Genomic DNA, 13,027 nt, shown 5'->3' with positions numbered 1-13,027 from the left:
GGTGGTATGAGTCTGGCCCACACTCGGACCCAGGATCCCTGCTGCTCCCGGAGAACCCTGGGAGATAAATTCACAATCACAAATCTCAAATCCTTCATCAATTATACCTTAAATGAGGAGCCACATTATTTGACACCCAGGTTCATGTGAGGATTAAGTGAGATGATGAAGGAAGAGTCTGCAGCCTTGCAGGGACTAGTAAGGCCCTTTTCAAACCCATTTCAGCTGTCTGCAGGTGCACCTGTGTGCAAACACTATAGGGGAACATCGTCCCTATGTGAAGAGACCTCAGCACATAATTTGGAAAGGAAATTGTAGCAAATTCCTAGTGACATTCAATACCATTTGTGCTACATAGGGTCACTAGAAAGATATGAAGCCTTTTGACCGTTAATATTGTTCTTTATTCATCATAGTTCAGTCAGTTGTCGTGATTTGGGGAAAAGGATGCAGAGTCCTGAGGGGTAAGTTTGGCATTGCATCATCTAGATTCAGAGCCTACCCTGCCAATCCTAGTGGCATGAGCTCAGGCAAGCAACTCGATCTTTTGAGCCAGTCTCTTATTGTTGAACCATATACTACAATATCATTTCTTCTCATTTTATAAATTGCTGAAGTTCATCTGCTATCAAAACTTATTATTTACAATGGACTTACTATTACCTTATGCGTATTTCCAATTGTTTTGACTATAATAATAAACTGCCCATGAAAATGCTGTACAAATCAGAAAACTATCTTTAAATGTTAGTTAATATGGTCAGGTAAAGCTATTGGGCACCTTGATGTTTTTGTTCAGTTAATTAAGTATCAGTATGACTTCTCTGTCTAAATTTTATGGTGGCATGAAAGGGAATATACTCAGGTACTTGGTACTAAGTAATTTTTATCTTTTAAGAAGTGCAAAAATATTTTCTAATAGCAAATTCTTAGCAACTTAAAAATCTAGGCTGATATATTGGCTCCTTCATAGCTTGTATTTTCAGGGCATCTGCACTGTGGTTGTGCACTGGTGAGGGCTTGTATAAAACATCTGTGAATGGGACCAATAGAAATTCAAACATGAATTATTATTATGATGAGTGTTTTCATATGCAGGAAGTGATATTCAGACACGTTAACCAACAGAAAGTGGTAAAACCAAGACAAACTCTTCAGTGTTAAGTTCTCAGGTGCAAGATGTCTTCCCCTGGGTTTGAGGTATTGAGAAGAAAAGATAATTTAATGCATGAGTTCTAGAGTTCAGTCTTTATCAGACCAATTTCATTTCAGGGTTAAAGTAATTTATTTTTTAGACTTATCCATGTGCAAATTTATGGATTAAAAAAGATAAATACATTCCAAAAGTTTTACATAAATTATTTTATATTCATGAGTGGTTATGAGAATCACTTAAGAAAAGTTCAGGTCATACAGTATGAAGATGAAAATAACCATGTATATAATAACCACCTATATATAACCACCTTTATAACACCCCCACACAGCTTGAAAATGAGCTGGTTTGATGTCTGTTTGATTCTGAGGTTGTATTATTTTTTAAACACACTTTATTTTTAGAGAAATTTTAAATTTATAGCAAAGCCAAGAGGAAAGAATACGGATTTCCCACACAGTGCGACCTGAACACATTCTCAGTCTTGCCCCGGCACCATCCTGCAGCTCAGCAGAGAGTCTGCACTGCACACCCCCACCCCTTCCATCATTATTCACTCAGTGTTGTGAGTTTACATAAATATGTGACACATCCGTCATTTCAGAATCATGCAGAGCAGCTTTATGGCCCTAAGTTCTCTGTGATTCAGCAGTGCATCTACACTCTGGCCACTGCTGATCTGCTTTCCATCTCTAAAGTGTTGTTGCCCTTTCAGGGATGTCATAGTTGGAATCATGCAGTATGTAGCTTTATATCTACTAAGATCCATGACCCATTTTTAATAGATATTTCTTATTGTTGAGTTTCGTGGTTTTAATTATTCTCTTGACAGCATATTACACAACATAGTTTTTAATTTTAATGTGGTATCGCTTATTGATTCTGTCTTATGAAGCATGCCTTGAATTATCACAAAATCATCATCGAACCTGAGACTTTCTAGATTTTCTTCTATGTTATCTGTAGGACCTTCAGAGCTAGGTGTACTAAATTTAAATCTTTACTCAATTTTGAACCCAGGTTTATCAAGGGTATAACGTCTGTGGCTGTTTGTTGTTTATCCTGTGACTGTCCTAAATGGGCGTTCACTTTTTACAGTTTATTGAATTGCCTTTATTTCCTTGTCAAAAGTCTGAGTTTATTTGTACACTCTGACAATCTTGTTTCATGTATTTTGTTTTTCAGGTGATTAATTATTGATTCAATTTCTTAATAGTTATAGCTCTATTTAGGTTATCTGTTTCTTCTTGTGTAAATTTTTGCAGATCATACTTTCCAAGATATTAATTCATTTCATCTAGGCTCTGGATTCTTTTCCACAAATTTTTCTCTTCTTTAAGCCAGTATCACATACTCTTTATTCCTATAGCTTTACAGTGAGTCTTGAAGTTAGGTAGTACAGATGAAGTCCACAGGTCACCCTCCTCCTCCTCTCCCTCCTCTTCCTCCTCTTTTTTCTTCTTCAATATTAAGTTGAATATTCTTGGTTTTTGTCTCTCTATATAAACTTTGAAATCACCTCTTCAATAACCATGTGGTAATTTCATTTGAAATTGCATTGAACCCAGACAACAATTTGGGAAGAAATGACCTCTTGACAATATCGAGTCATCACAAACAGAATCTCTCCCCACTTACATAGTTCTTTAATTTCTTTCCTCATATTTTTAAAGTTTTCTTCAAAGAGAAAAGATAAACCATATAAAGGTTCATATCAAAGCATTTTAGTTTAGCTGAGATACAAATGGGAATGGAAATGTGTTTTTATTTCAAATTCTACATACTAATGCTCACTGAATAAGAAAAAGTTTGTCATTTCTACATTACTATGGTATCCTGCAAACTTCTGTGTAGTTTCTCATTGGTTCTAGGAATATTTTTGTTAATTCTTTTAGATTTTTAGTTTGTCATCTGCAAACAAAAATAGTTTTTCTTTCTTCAGAAACATATGTTTATTTTCCCAATTTTATTTCCTTTTTTCTCTTAGTGCATTAACAAGGGCTTCCAGGGTAATGTTAGAAGATGCCAGTGAACAAGCACAATTTTATCTTGTTCCTGAGTCTAGTGGGAAAGATTCTAGTTTTATACATGAGGTATGATATTAGCTGTAGGTCTTTAACAAGTTGAGAGTATTCCCTTTATTGCTAGTTCTGAATGGGTGTTGAATATTTTAAATGCCTCTTCTGCATTATTGATAGAATTATGTTTTATTTTTCATGTGTGTAACTTGTTAATGTACTGGGTTACATTAATTGATTTATAAATGATGAACCAGCCTTGTATACATGAGGTAAATCCCCACTGATTGTGATACATGATTTTTTTTTTCATTGTGCTAGTTGGTTTGCTAGTATTTTGCTAAAGATTTTTGCGTCTATGTTCATGAGTGATAGTACTCCATATGTTTTCTTTTCTTGTAATTTTTGTCTTGAAATGAGGTTGCCCTCATAATTATTTAGAAAGCATACCTTTCTATTTCTATCTTCTAAAAATATTAAAGAATTAGTTAAATTTCTTCCTGAAATGTTTGGTATAATTTCCTTCTGAAGCCAGATTGTCTGGTGCTTTTATTTTGAAAGGTGGTTGTTGATTTAATTTCTTAATCAACATAGAACTACACATTTCTTTGTAAACACTGCTTTCACTAAATTTCCCGGACATTTAGATGTTATGTTTTCATTTTATTTAGTTCAAAATATTTTAAGATTTGCCTTAAGGTTTCTCTTTGATTCATATGTTCTGTTTTTTAATCTCTGAGTGTTTTTTCCAACCACCTTTCTGTGACTGATTTCTCATGTAATTTCTGTTGTAATTTGCAAACAATCATTATGTGATTTATATTCTTTAAAATTTTACAATGTATTATATTTTCTTAGAATAGAAGTACATCTGGGTGGATGCATGAAATGAGCCTGAGAAGGTGCATTTTGCTGGTTGGATGATATTGTGCAGATGATATTTGCATACAGTTGATTAAAGGTACTTATCAATTTAACTACGATTTTTTGATTTTATACCAGCTGTATCTATCCATTTCTGATAAAGGGATATCAAAGCCAATTATCTGAGTGGATTAATCCAACCCCATTGAAGTTTTACAGTTTTTTAAAATTAATTTTAGCTGATACATAAAAAACACGAAAATTATGCATATTAGTAGACACCATGGGATAATCCAGGACATCTATACATTGTGCAATGTTTACATCAAGTTAAACATCTTCTCAATCACTCATCACTTCTTTATGGTGAAAAGTTGCAAAATATTTTCTCTAGCTTTTCAAAATGTATGAGATTGCTGTCTGTAGTCACCCACTGTGCACACAACTTTTTGCTTTTGTGTAACTGTACAGTTCTACTATTTCTTGCCTCATATATTTTGATTCTCTGTCATTAGGTGTGTGGATGTTGGAAACTGTTGTAACTGTTTGTGAACTTCACTCCTTTATCATTATGAAATGCTTCCTTTTATTCCTTGGTCGTTACTCCTCAGTCTGAAATCAGTACAGCTACTCTCATTTTCTTTTGGGTAGTGTTAACATGATTTTTCTCTATTCTTTTAATCTATACATGTACTTTTGAAGTGAGTTTCTTGTAGAACATATAATTGGATCTTGTTTTCTGGCGTATCCTGACAATCTGTCTTTTAATTGGTGACCTTAAAACATTGATGTTTAAGTTGATCGTTGATATATTTAGATTAAAAGTCATCATAGCGCTACTTCTTTCTAGTTTTTTGCTCATTTTTTTTGTATTTTGTCATCTACTTTTTCTAGTGTGTTGTGAACTTTTTATATGAGCACATTTCTTCTCTTTCATTAGCATAAGAGTTACACTTTATTTAGTACTCTATAGTTGTTGCTAGAGTTTACAATGTGTATTTACAACTGGTCTAAGCTCACTCTCAATGAAATACCACGCCATCTTGTGGAAAGTGTATTTTGCAATAAAAACAGTCCGTTTCTCCCTTCTATCTTCTGTATTATTGTTATCATTCATTCCGCACTTACAGCCCACATAAACTACTATATATATATAATTGAATGTCATTGCTATTATTTTTATGTTGTTTTTTGTTTTTTGTTTTTTTCCGGTACTGGGAGTGGAACTCACAACGTCGCGCTTGCCAGGCAGGCGCTGTGCTGCTGAGCTAAATCCCCAGCCCTCATTGCTATTATTTTTAATAAATTGCTATTAGAGGAATTAAAAATAAAATGTTTTTATTTACTTTTTCTTTAATGCTTTTCTGTTCTTTATATTAGTTTCTGACATATCTTTTTCTTTCTTTCTGAAGTGCTTCTTTCAGCATTTCTTAAAAAGCAAGTATACCGAAGCCAAATTTCCTCACTTAGTTTGAGAAAGGTTTTATTTGTCCATCATATTTAAAAGATAATTTTGCACATACAGAATTCTAGGTGGGTTTTTGCGTCAATACTTGGGATATTTTTCTCCATTCTTCTCTTACTGCCCCGGCTCCTGCTGTAGTTTGGATCTTGAGTGGCTCCCATGTGTTAAAAGAAGAGCTGCTGGGAGGTGACTGAACCCTAGGAGGCTGGGGCTAGTGGGGGGAAGGCAGGTAATTGGAGGGCTATCCATAGAGAGAATACTGGCATCCCAACCCTCCTCTCCTTCCTCTCCCTCTCCCCTTCTCTTTTCTTGCCAGGTACCAGGAGGTAAGCAGTTTCCTCCTCACACTGCTGCTGTGTTTTGCTACCTCACCAAGGCCCATAAGCAGTGCTACCACCTGACTGTGGGCTGAAATCTCCAAAACTGTGAGCCAAAATAAAGCTTTTTTCTCTTGCACTGAGTATCTCGGGTACTTTGTTACCATAACAGGAAGCTGTCTAACAGTTTCTGACCAGAATATGTGTAGAGTTCTCATCTTTGCTCATCTATAGGTAAATTGTTTTCTCCTGGTTTCTTTCATGGTTTTTTCTTTTATTTTTGATTGTCCTTCTTTAGATAATGACATACCAATATATAGCTTTCTGGCATTTATTTTGTTTGATGTTTTCTGAACTTCCTAAAAGTACAATTTGATGTTGGTCATTAATTTGGGGGAAATTCTCAGTCATTATGGTATTTCTTGCTTCCTTTCTTTTTCTAGTGTATTATAGGTATATCATACATTTTATAGATTCACGTTTCTTAGATATTTTGTTCTTTTCTTCAGTTTTTTTCATTTATTTATTTATTTGTTTATTTTTTGCAGTACAGAGGATCAAACTCACGACCTTGTGCTTGGCAGGCAGGCGCTGTGCCACTGAGCTAAATCCCCAGTCCCTAGTCTTTTTCATTTTATTCTGCAGTTTGAGGTCTTTCTTTTGAGATTTTTCTTGGGCTCAGAGATTCATTCTTTGGTTGTTTTCAGTGTACTACTAATGAGCTCATTAAAGACATTCTTCAATACTGACAGCATGTTTTTGAATTCCAGAATTTAAAAAATTTTTTCTTTCTTAAAAGATTTCCATCTGTATGCTCACATTTTCCATCTCCTCTTGCATGTTGTCTACTTTATCTATTAGTCTTAGTCTAGTAATTATAGTTTTTAAAAATAATTCCAGCATTTCTGCCATATCTGGGTGTGGTTCTGATGCTTGGTCTATCTCTTTAGCTTACATTTTGTCTCCTGGTATACTCCACAACATTTTCCTGATAGCCGGATATGAAGAACTGAGTAAAAGCACTGCTGTAAATGCCTTGTTAGTTAAGTGCTAATAAAGTGTACAGGGAGAAGAGAAGCACTGTGGAGACACAGTGGCTGGCCTGTCTGAGTTTTAGTGAGGTTATGCCTCAGGACTGAATTTTACAAACACTTCTCAATATTACGCATCTCCTTTGGTGGGACCGGATGTTTGCAATTTCCATGGCTGAGAGTTTTCTTTGTTCAGGTAGGTTAGGCTATGTTAAATCCCAGCAGATTAGGGTTACCTTGTTAAGAACAATGTTCTGACTTATTTCAGAATAGTTCCTTTAGTAGTCTCTTGCTGGAAGGACATGGATATTTCTCTGACACTCATTGATAACTTGATAAAATTCTAGGAGGTAAAACTCACAAAAATGTGGGGACACCATAGACTAGGGTGTCCTTGGTGCTTAAAATTCCCAGATTTCATTCTGGCCTCCAGTAATTTTCACTCATAGTTTTGGATTGCTGGCCCCAATGCTGGTTCCTGTGAGTTGCTACTCTTAGGACATTGAAAATATTCGAGAAGCTTAAAAGAGTAACATGTGTCTCTCATGTCATAAATGAAGGTGGAGTGTTCTGTTCAGAATGCTCCCAAAGAGAGTTCTTTCCTAGGATGATGCCCGGTTAAACACAAAAATAAGACAAAGTTTGTTACATTTGCAATTTATTTTTATTTCTTCTTTTGTATCACCTCTTTAACTCTCACTTATTTTTGATTATTCATGGCCTTGCACTCTGAATGTGGATTTCTGCAGGTCACGGTCATCTTGTTTTGGACTGAGGAGCTGTTTTCCTTGACTTCCCAGCACCTGCAGCCCACCCCAAACGCTGCTTTGGATTAGCTCTGGGTCAGCTGTCTACAAGGAGAGGCTTTAACCCCTTGTATTCTTCCTTTCTGTGAGTCTGAAGAAAATGTAGTCACAGGATTGCCCTTTTTGGATATTGCCGGCTCACTCCCTGTCCTTTCTCCTGTGCAGGCCATATTTTCTCTCCTCAGCTGCAAGCTTCTGTTTTCTGCCTGGCTGCGCTCACTGCCTTCCTATGGCACCTCAGGGAATTGCCCTCTTATTACCACAATTACAATCTGTACACATTTCATTAAACTAGTATCGCTCCGCACTGGCATTCTCCGCGGAGCCGCACAGCTGGAGGCCCATTTCTTCTCCTCAGCTTAAACACTTTGACAGGTTAGGAAAGCTATTATGGCTGAATAACAGGTGTTGCAAAACAATGTGCATTTGATGTTTAAATGAGAGAGCTTCTTTACTGACTGCCTTTATTGCAGCTAAGGCTCTCTTTTTTCACCATGATTGGATTTTTATTGTTTTTACTGCTTTTTAAAGTGTATTCTGTTGTTTCGGAATAGGTCCGAAGTGACTGAGTGTGGGTATTTGTTATTCTGCTGTCCTTTCCTTTTATTATTGTTATTATTATTTGTGCTGCCTGATTTCCTTTCCAGGTGAAGAATAGTTGCTGAAACAGAAGGATTTTATTGAGTCTCTTTCTCTCTTTTGACTAGAAGCACACCAACTTCATGACCAAGTCCCAGTGGGCCTTTAAGGGACTGTGTCTCCATGCTTTTGTGTCTGTTTATGTCATCCTCTTCAGCCCACTCATCCACCTTCCAGTGACCCAAGGAATTGGCTCCTGTGAGGGACCATAAAATACAAACCATGGCAGAGCTTCTCATCTGAATATCACCTTCTCTTTATTTGCTCAGAACAACGGTGTGTAGAAACACATGCGGATGCATAGTTTATGGTATTTATCCTTTATCTCTTGACATTTTGCTTGTTTTTCCCTACACTCATCAACATTAAGCAAATCCTTATTACTTTTCTCCATTTCCTCACAGAATATCATGCTCAGCAGGATTTAGTCTGCTTTATTATTTCAATAGGATGATTTTTGCTGAAGAGACAGTCAAGTGTTAAAATACCATTTTTCAAAGGCAGCGCTCAGTGAGAGAGAACATGCGATTATAAAAGCATAGAAATGGGTGGAAATAAAAGATGGCTTTGAAATGCTTAGATTTGTGCTTTTATAGAATCTAGCACAGTACTTTTCGCATTGTAGGCACTCAGAAATGCTTATTAACTCAATTACAAGCCATAGCACACCTTCTTAAAGCAAAATTCAGATTTCATGTTTACTTATACCAGTGGAAAGCAGAAAGAAAAAAGAACAGGGGAAAAGAAAGAGTTCACTGTCTACTTTAGCTCAATATTTACATTTTTCTTACTGTTTTCAAACTTATAATCATTATACTCATTTTCTTTTCATGTTTGTTAGGTGAACTGAAGCCATGCCTGTGATAAGATCCATGTTTTACCCAAAATATGAGATCATCCATCAGGGTTGGATCAGTGCCTCATTCTCTGTGTGTTTTTAGTATTTAGAGCATTTCTTAATATAAAGGAAGGCTTCAGTAATTGGATGTTGAAAGAACCTTATTCCCTTTGGATATTGGGAATTTTCATATAGCTTTCAAATGAGTTGAAGACATTTGAAAACCCTAAGTACAATTTTGTGTACATACACAGAAGTGAGGGCAGTGAGAACTTTTGGTTTTCATTTGTTTTTCAAAGGAATTTGGTCAAAATAATTTCTGAACACTTACTTTAGAAAGAAGCATTTTGAGGCATAATTTAATAAACACTGGTCAATAAAGGCATCATTTATTGATCCAGTAGTTTAAATATTTTTTTCTATTGTAAAGTCACAGTGTTGGGCTTAGCAAACTTGGTGAGCTTTACTTGTTCTTGTGAAAACATTCTTCCAATACTCAGTGGTTTCTCTCCCCAGAGCCAGAGTCTATCAATCCCCAACCTATAGTTGTGATGCAGATATATATTTTTAATAATAAACCAAAACTCATACTTTCTATGAACGATTTATAGATTAAAAAGTGCTTTCTCATTTGAAACAGGACCAGAATCCATGCCACTGGAGTGCTGCTTCACAGACCTCTCTGGGAGCAGTGGAAGTCAGCTCCATTTTCAGAGATTTCCAAAAGCAGTGTGTGTCTTAGTCCCTGTGGTGTCTAACTCAATTATTTAAAATGTTGATAGGAACCTTACATTTATTAGTCCCATTTCTCTCCAGAATTTTGATAAATTTCATAATGTGAAGGAGGACTGCTATTCTCTTCCCTTCACAAGTATGACAACTGATGCACAGATATTGCTGACTGACTTTTATCATAGGTATTTGGGCCACCAGCAGAGACACAAATCAAAATATTAACCCTGAATTTTTAGGTGGTTGGTTTCTTGCACAATAATAAAATTTTATATATATATATACACACACACACATATATATATATATATATATATATATATATATACAGAATATCTCTGCCAAAGTACTTTTGAAATACATTTGTTTTCCTTGATTCAAACTGAAGAAAAAATTTACCTATGAACATGGTTTTAAAGTAAAATAAAAGGCATTTTTTTACGTTTGAAATAGCAGAGCTAACTAAAATTTTACAAATAACTATATAAAGATATAGTAAAATCCTATATGATTCAGTATTTATGAGAATCTATTATTAAAAGTTTTAGAAATTATCTGTTTTCCTCATATGAATGCATGGAATTTTCAGGATGAGGTTTAGCTTGAATAAAAGATGATTTATCATGTTGAGAGGACTTTGATTTTTTTCCTTTAAGTTTCAGTTATGCTGACTGGTTTAGCACATCATAGATACCATTTGTCAGATTTTTAAAACTTTATACCTTTTAGTATTTAGGTGGAAAATCTATGTTCAAAAGAGTTAAATTCAGTTTTACCTCTGCACATTCTTCCCTTTCAAATATTATTGCAAGGTATGACTACGTTTGAACAGATTCTCTGATTCAGTCTGTTGAAAATAATGGAAGCAGCTGCCGCGACAGTCTGTCAGTTAGATTGTATCTGTGCTGTCTTTCTCTTGTCCTAGAAAGTCATTTTCCTGAGAGCATTTGTATTATTGAAAGCAGCAGAGCCTGGTGATGCCGGCCATTACCTTTCCTTCATTTCCATCCTGCCCCGTGGTCCCCTCTCAAGTTCCTTCCTGTCCCCTGAAGTCCCCCATTTACTCCACTGCATCTCACCAAGATCCCTCTGGGCTGCAGGGGGAGCTTGTTGTGCAAAAACAAACCAGGTAGGACCCTGGCTCCCAGGAATCTGGGGCTTCCTGGGCTTGTCTCTGAGCCAGCAGCAGCCAAGATGACCCAGATTCAGGAACTGCTTTCCTTTCTCTATTTTACCATTTCCCAGAATGACATTCTTGCTTTTCCACTAGGATTTGAAAACACAGCATGACGTGTGGGTGGTACAATTTCCTTTGCTGGAAGAATGAGAACACAGCGGGGAATTTAAAGCTCTCAGGAGTAAGAGGGTGAGTGTAACAAAGCAGAAAATATTTACTTGGTGTTGCATTGTACCAGCAAGTCTCTCCCTCTCTCTCTCTCTCTCTCTCTCTCTCTCTGACTACTAAGAGAATTACACATTACACTCACCCAAGTAGTTATACACCTAGACTTACAGTATGTCAGAAAAAAAGAAATCATAATTTAATAATCCATTTGATAAAAGGATTCATTTGTTACCCAGTAATGGTAAATAACATAAAAATCCCAATAGTCCATAGACATGGAATGAAAATGAATTTCTTTTCCTCCTCCTTCTTCTCCTCCTCCTCTTATTCTTGGCTTCTGTTGAAAATTACTTTAGCTATTCATCAATATCCCTAAGAGGATTCCTGTATCTGAACAGTAGCTCTTAAACTCAGGCATACACTAAAATCCCTGGGGAACTTGGTGAAACTGTAGCAGTTTCATCCTGTCCTGTACCATGAGCTGGGGATGGTGCTGCTCTGTGAAACTTCCTGATTCTTTCTCATGTCCTGTTTGAAAAATACTTATCCAGATGAGAGGGGCAATAACCACAACCAATTCATCTCTATTCTTTTTTTTAAAGAATTTTTGATCATTTTGTTACAAGATTTAGTTACGTGATTGAGAATATCTATCCATGTCATTTGTCTCTTACTTTATAACCCACAGCCAATCAATCCTTCTGGCTCTGTTTATTATTGTAAATTAACAAATTAAATGCTATACATTTATGCGGCTCACAGTGATATTGAGATATATATATATATATATATCAGTCATATATATCTATGAAATATATTGCAGTGATTATTCAATCTAGTTAATATATCACTACAAATATTTACATTTGGTGAGAATATATGAAATTTACTTTCTCAGTAATTTTGAAATATATGTTGTGTTAACTATAGTTATCTTGCTGTGCAATAGATCTCAAACAAAAAACCTTACTCTTCATGTGTAACTGAAATTTTGTACCTTTTGGTTAACATATCTCCAATTCCCCTCTTTCCAAACTCTGGCAGTCATGATTCTTCCCTTCTGAGTTCTCTTGTTTGAGCTCTATGCATAAGTGGCTCTTGTGTATTGTTGCTTCTGGCTTACTTCCCATCACGTAATGTTGCTCATGTTCATCATGTTGCAGTGACACAGCTTTCTTTTGAAGACTGAAGGGTATTCCGCTCTGTATACACACAGCACGTTTTCTTTTTCCATTCCTCCATTTGTGGAGACACATTGGGCCCACAACTTGGCTCTTGTGAATATGTGCTGTGCTGAACATAGGCATGCAGGCCACTCTGACATTCTGACTTCGGAGGCTTTGGACATATAGTACGCATCACAGAAGGGGAATTTTGCTGCCACTTTTAGTTTCTTGAGCAATCTTCATATAATTTTCCATAATGGTTATACTAATTTACACTCCTCCCAATGGAGACCAGGGTTTCTTCTTTTCTCATCTTTACTGTCCTGGCTGCTTTCTTCCTCACTGGAACACCCAGAAATTCAAGGAGGCAAGGTTTATCAGGGCTCCCAGTCTGTGGGGTTTCAGTGCACAGTTGGCTGGCTCCAGGGCAGGGCCCCAAAGCAAAAGACACTTCCTGGTGAGGTGACAAAGGAGGAGGGAGGGAGACAGACCCTCCAGGCCACGTCCCAGTATCCACCTCCTCTGAGTGGCCCCAGCTCCCAACCCCACACTTAGCCATAAACTCAGCAGGGGAAATCCTGATGAACATCACAGCCCTGTGATCCAGACATTACCCAGAGCCCACCTGTGACCACAAGTTTGGAAGGACA

The sequence above is a fragment of the Chinchilla lanigera genome, unplaced genomic scaffold (genome assembly GCF_000276665.1).
Source record: "Chinchilla lanigera isolate Chin_1 unplaced genomic scaffold, ChiLan1.0 scaffold00004, whole genome shotgun sequence".
In the NCBI taxonomy this organism is placed as follows: Eukaryota; Metazoa; Chordata; class Mammalia; order Rodentia; family Chinchillidae; genus Chinchilla; species Chinchilla lanigera.
The sequence above is the reverse complement of the archived record's forward strand: the minus strand, read 5'-3'. Positions refer to the sequence as shown.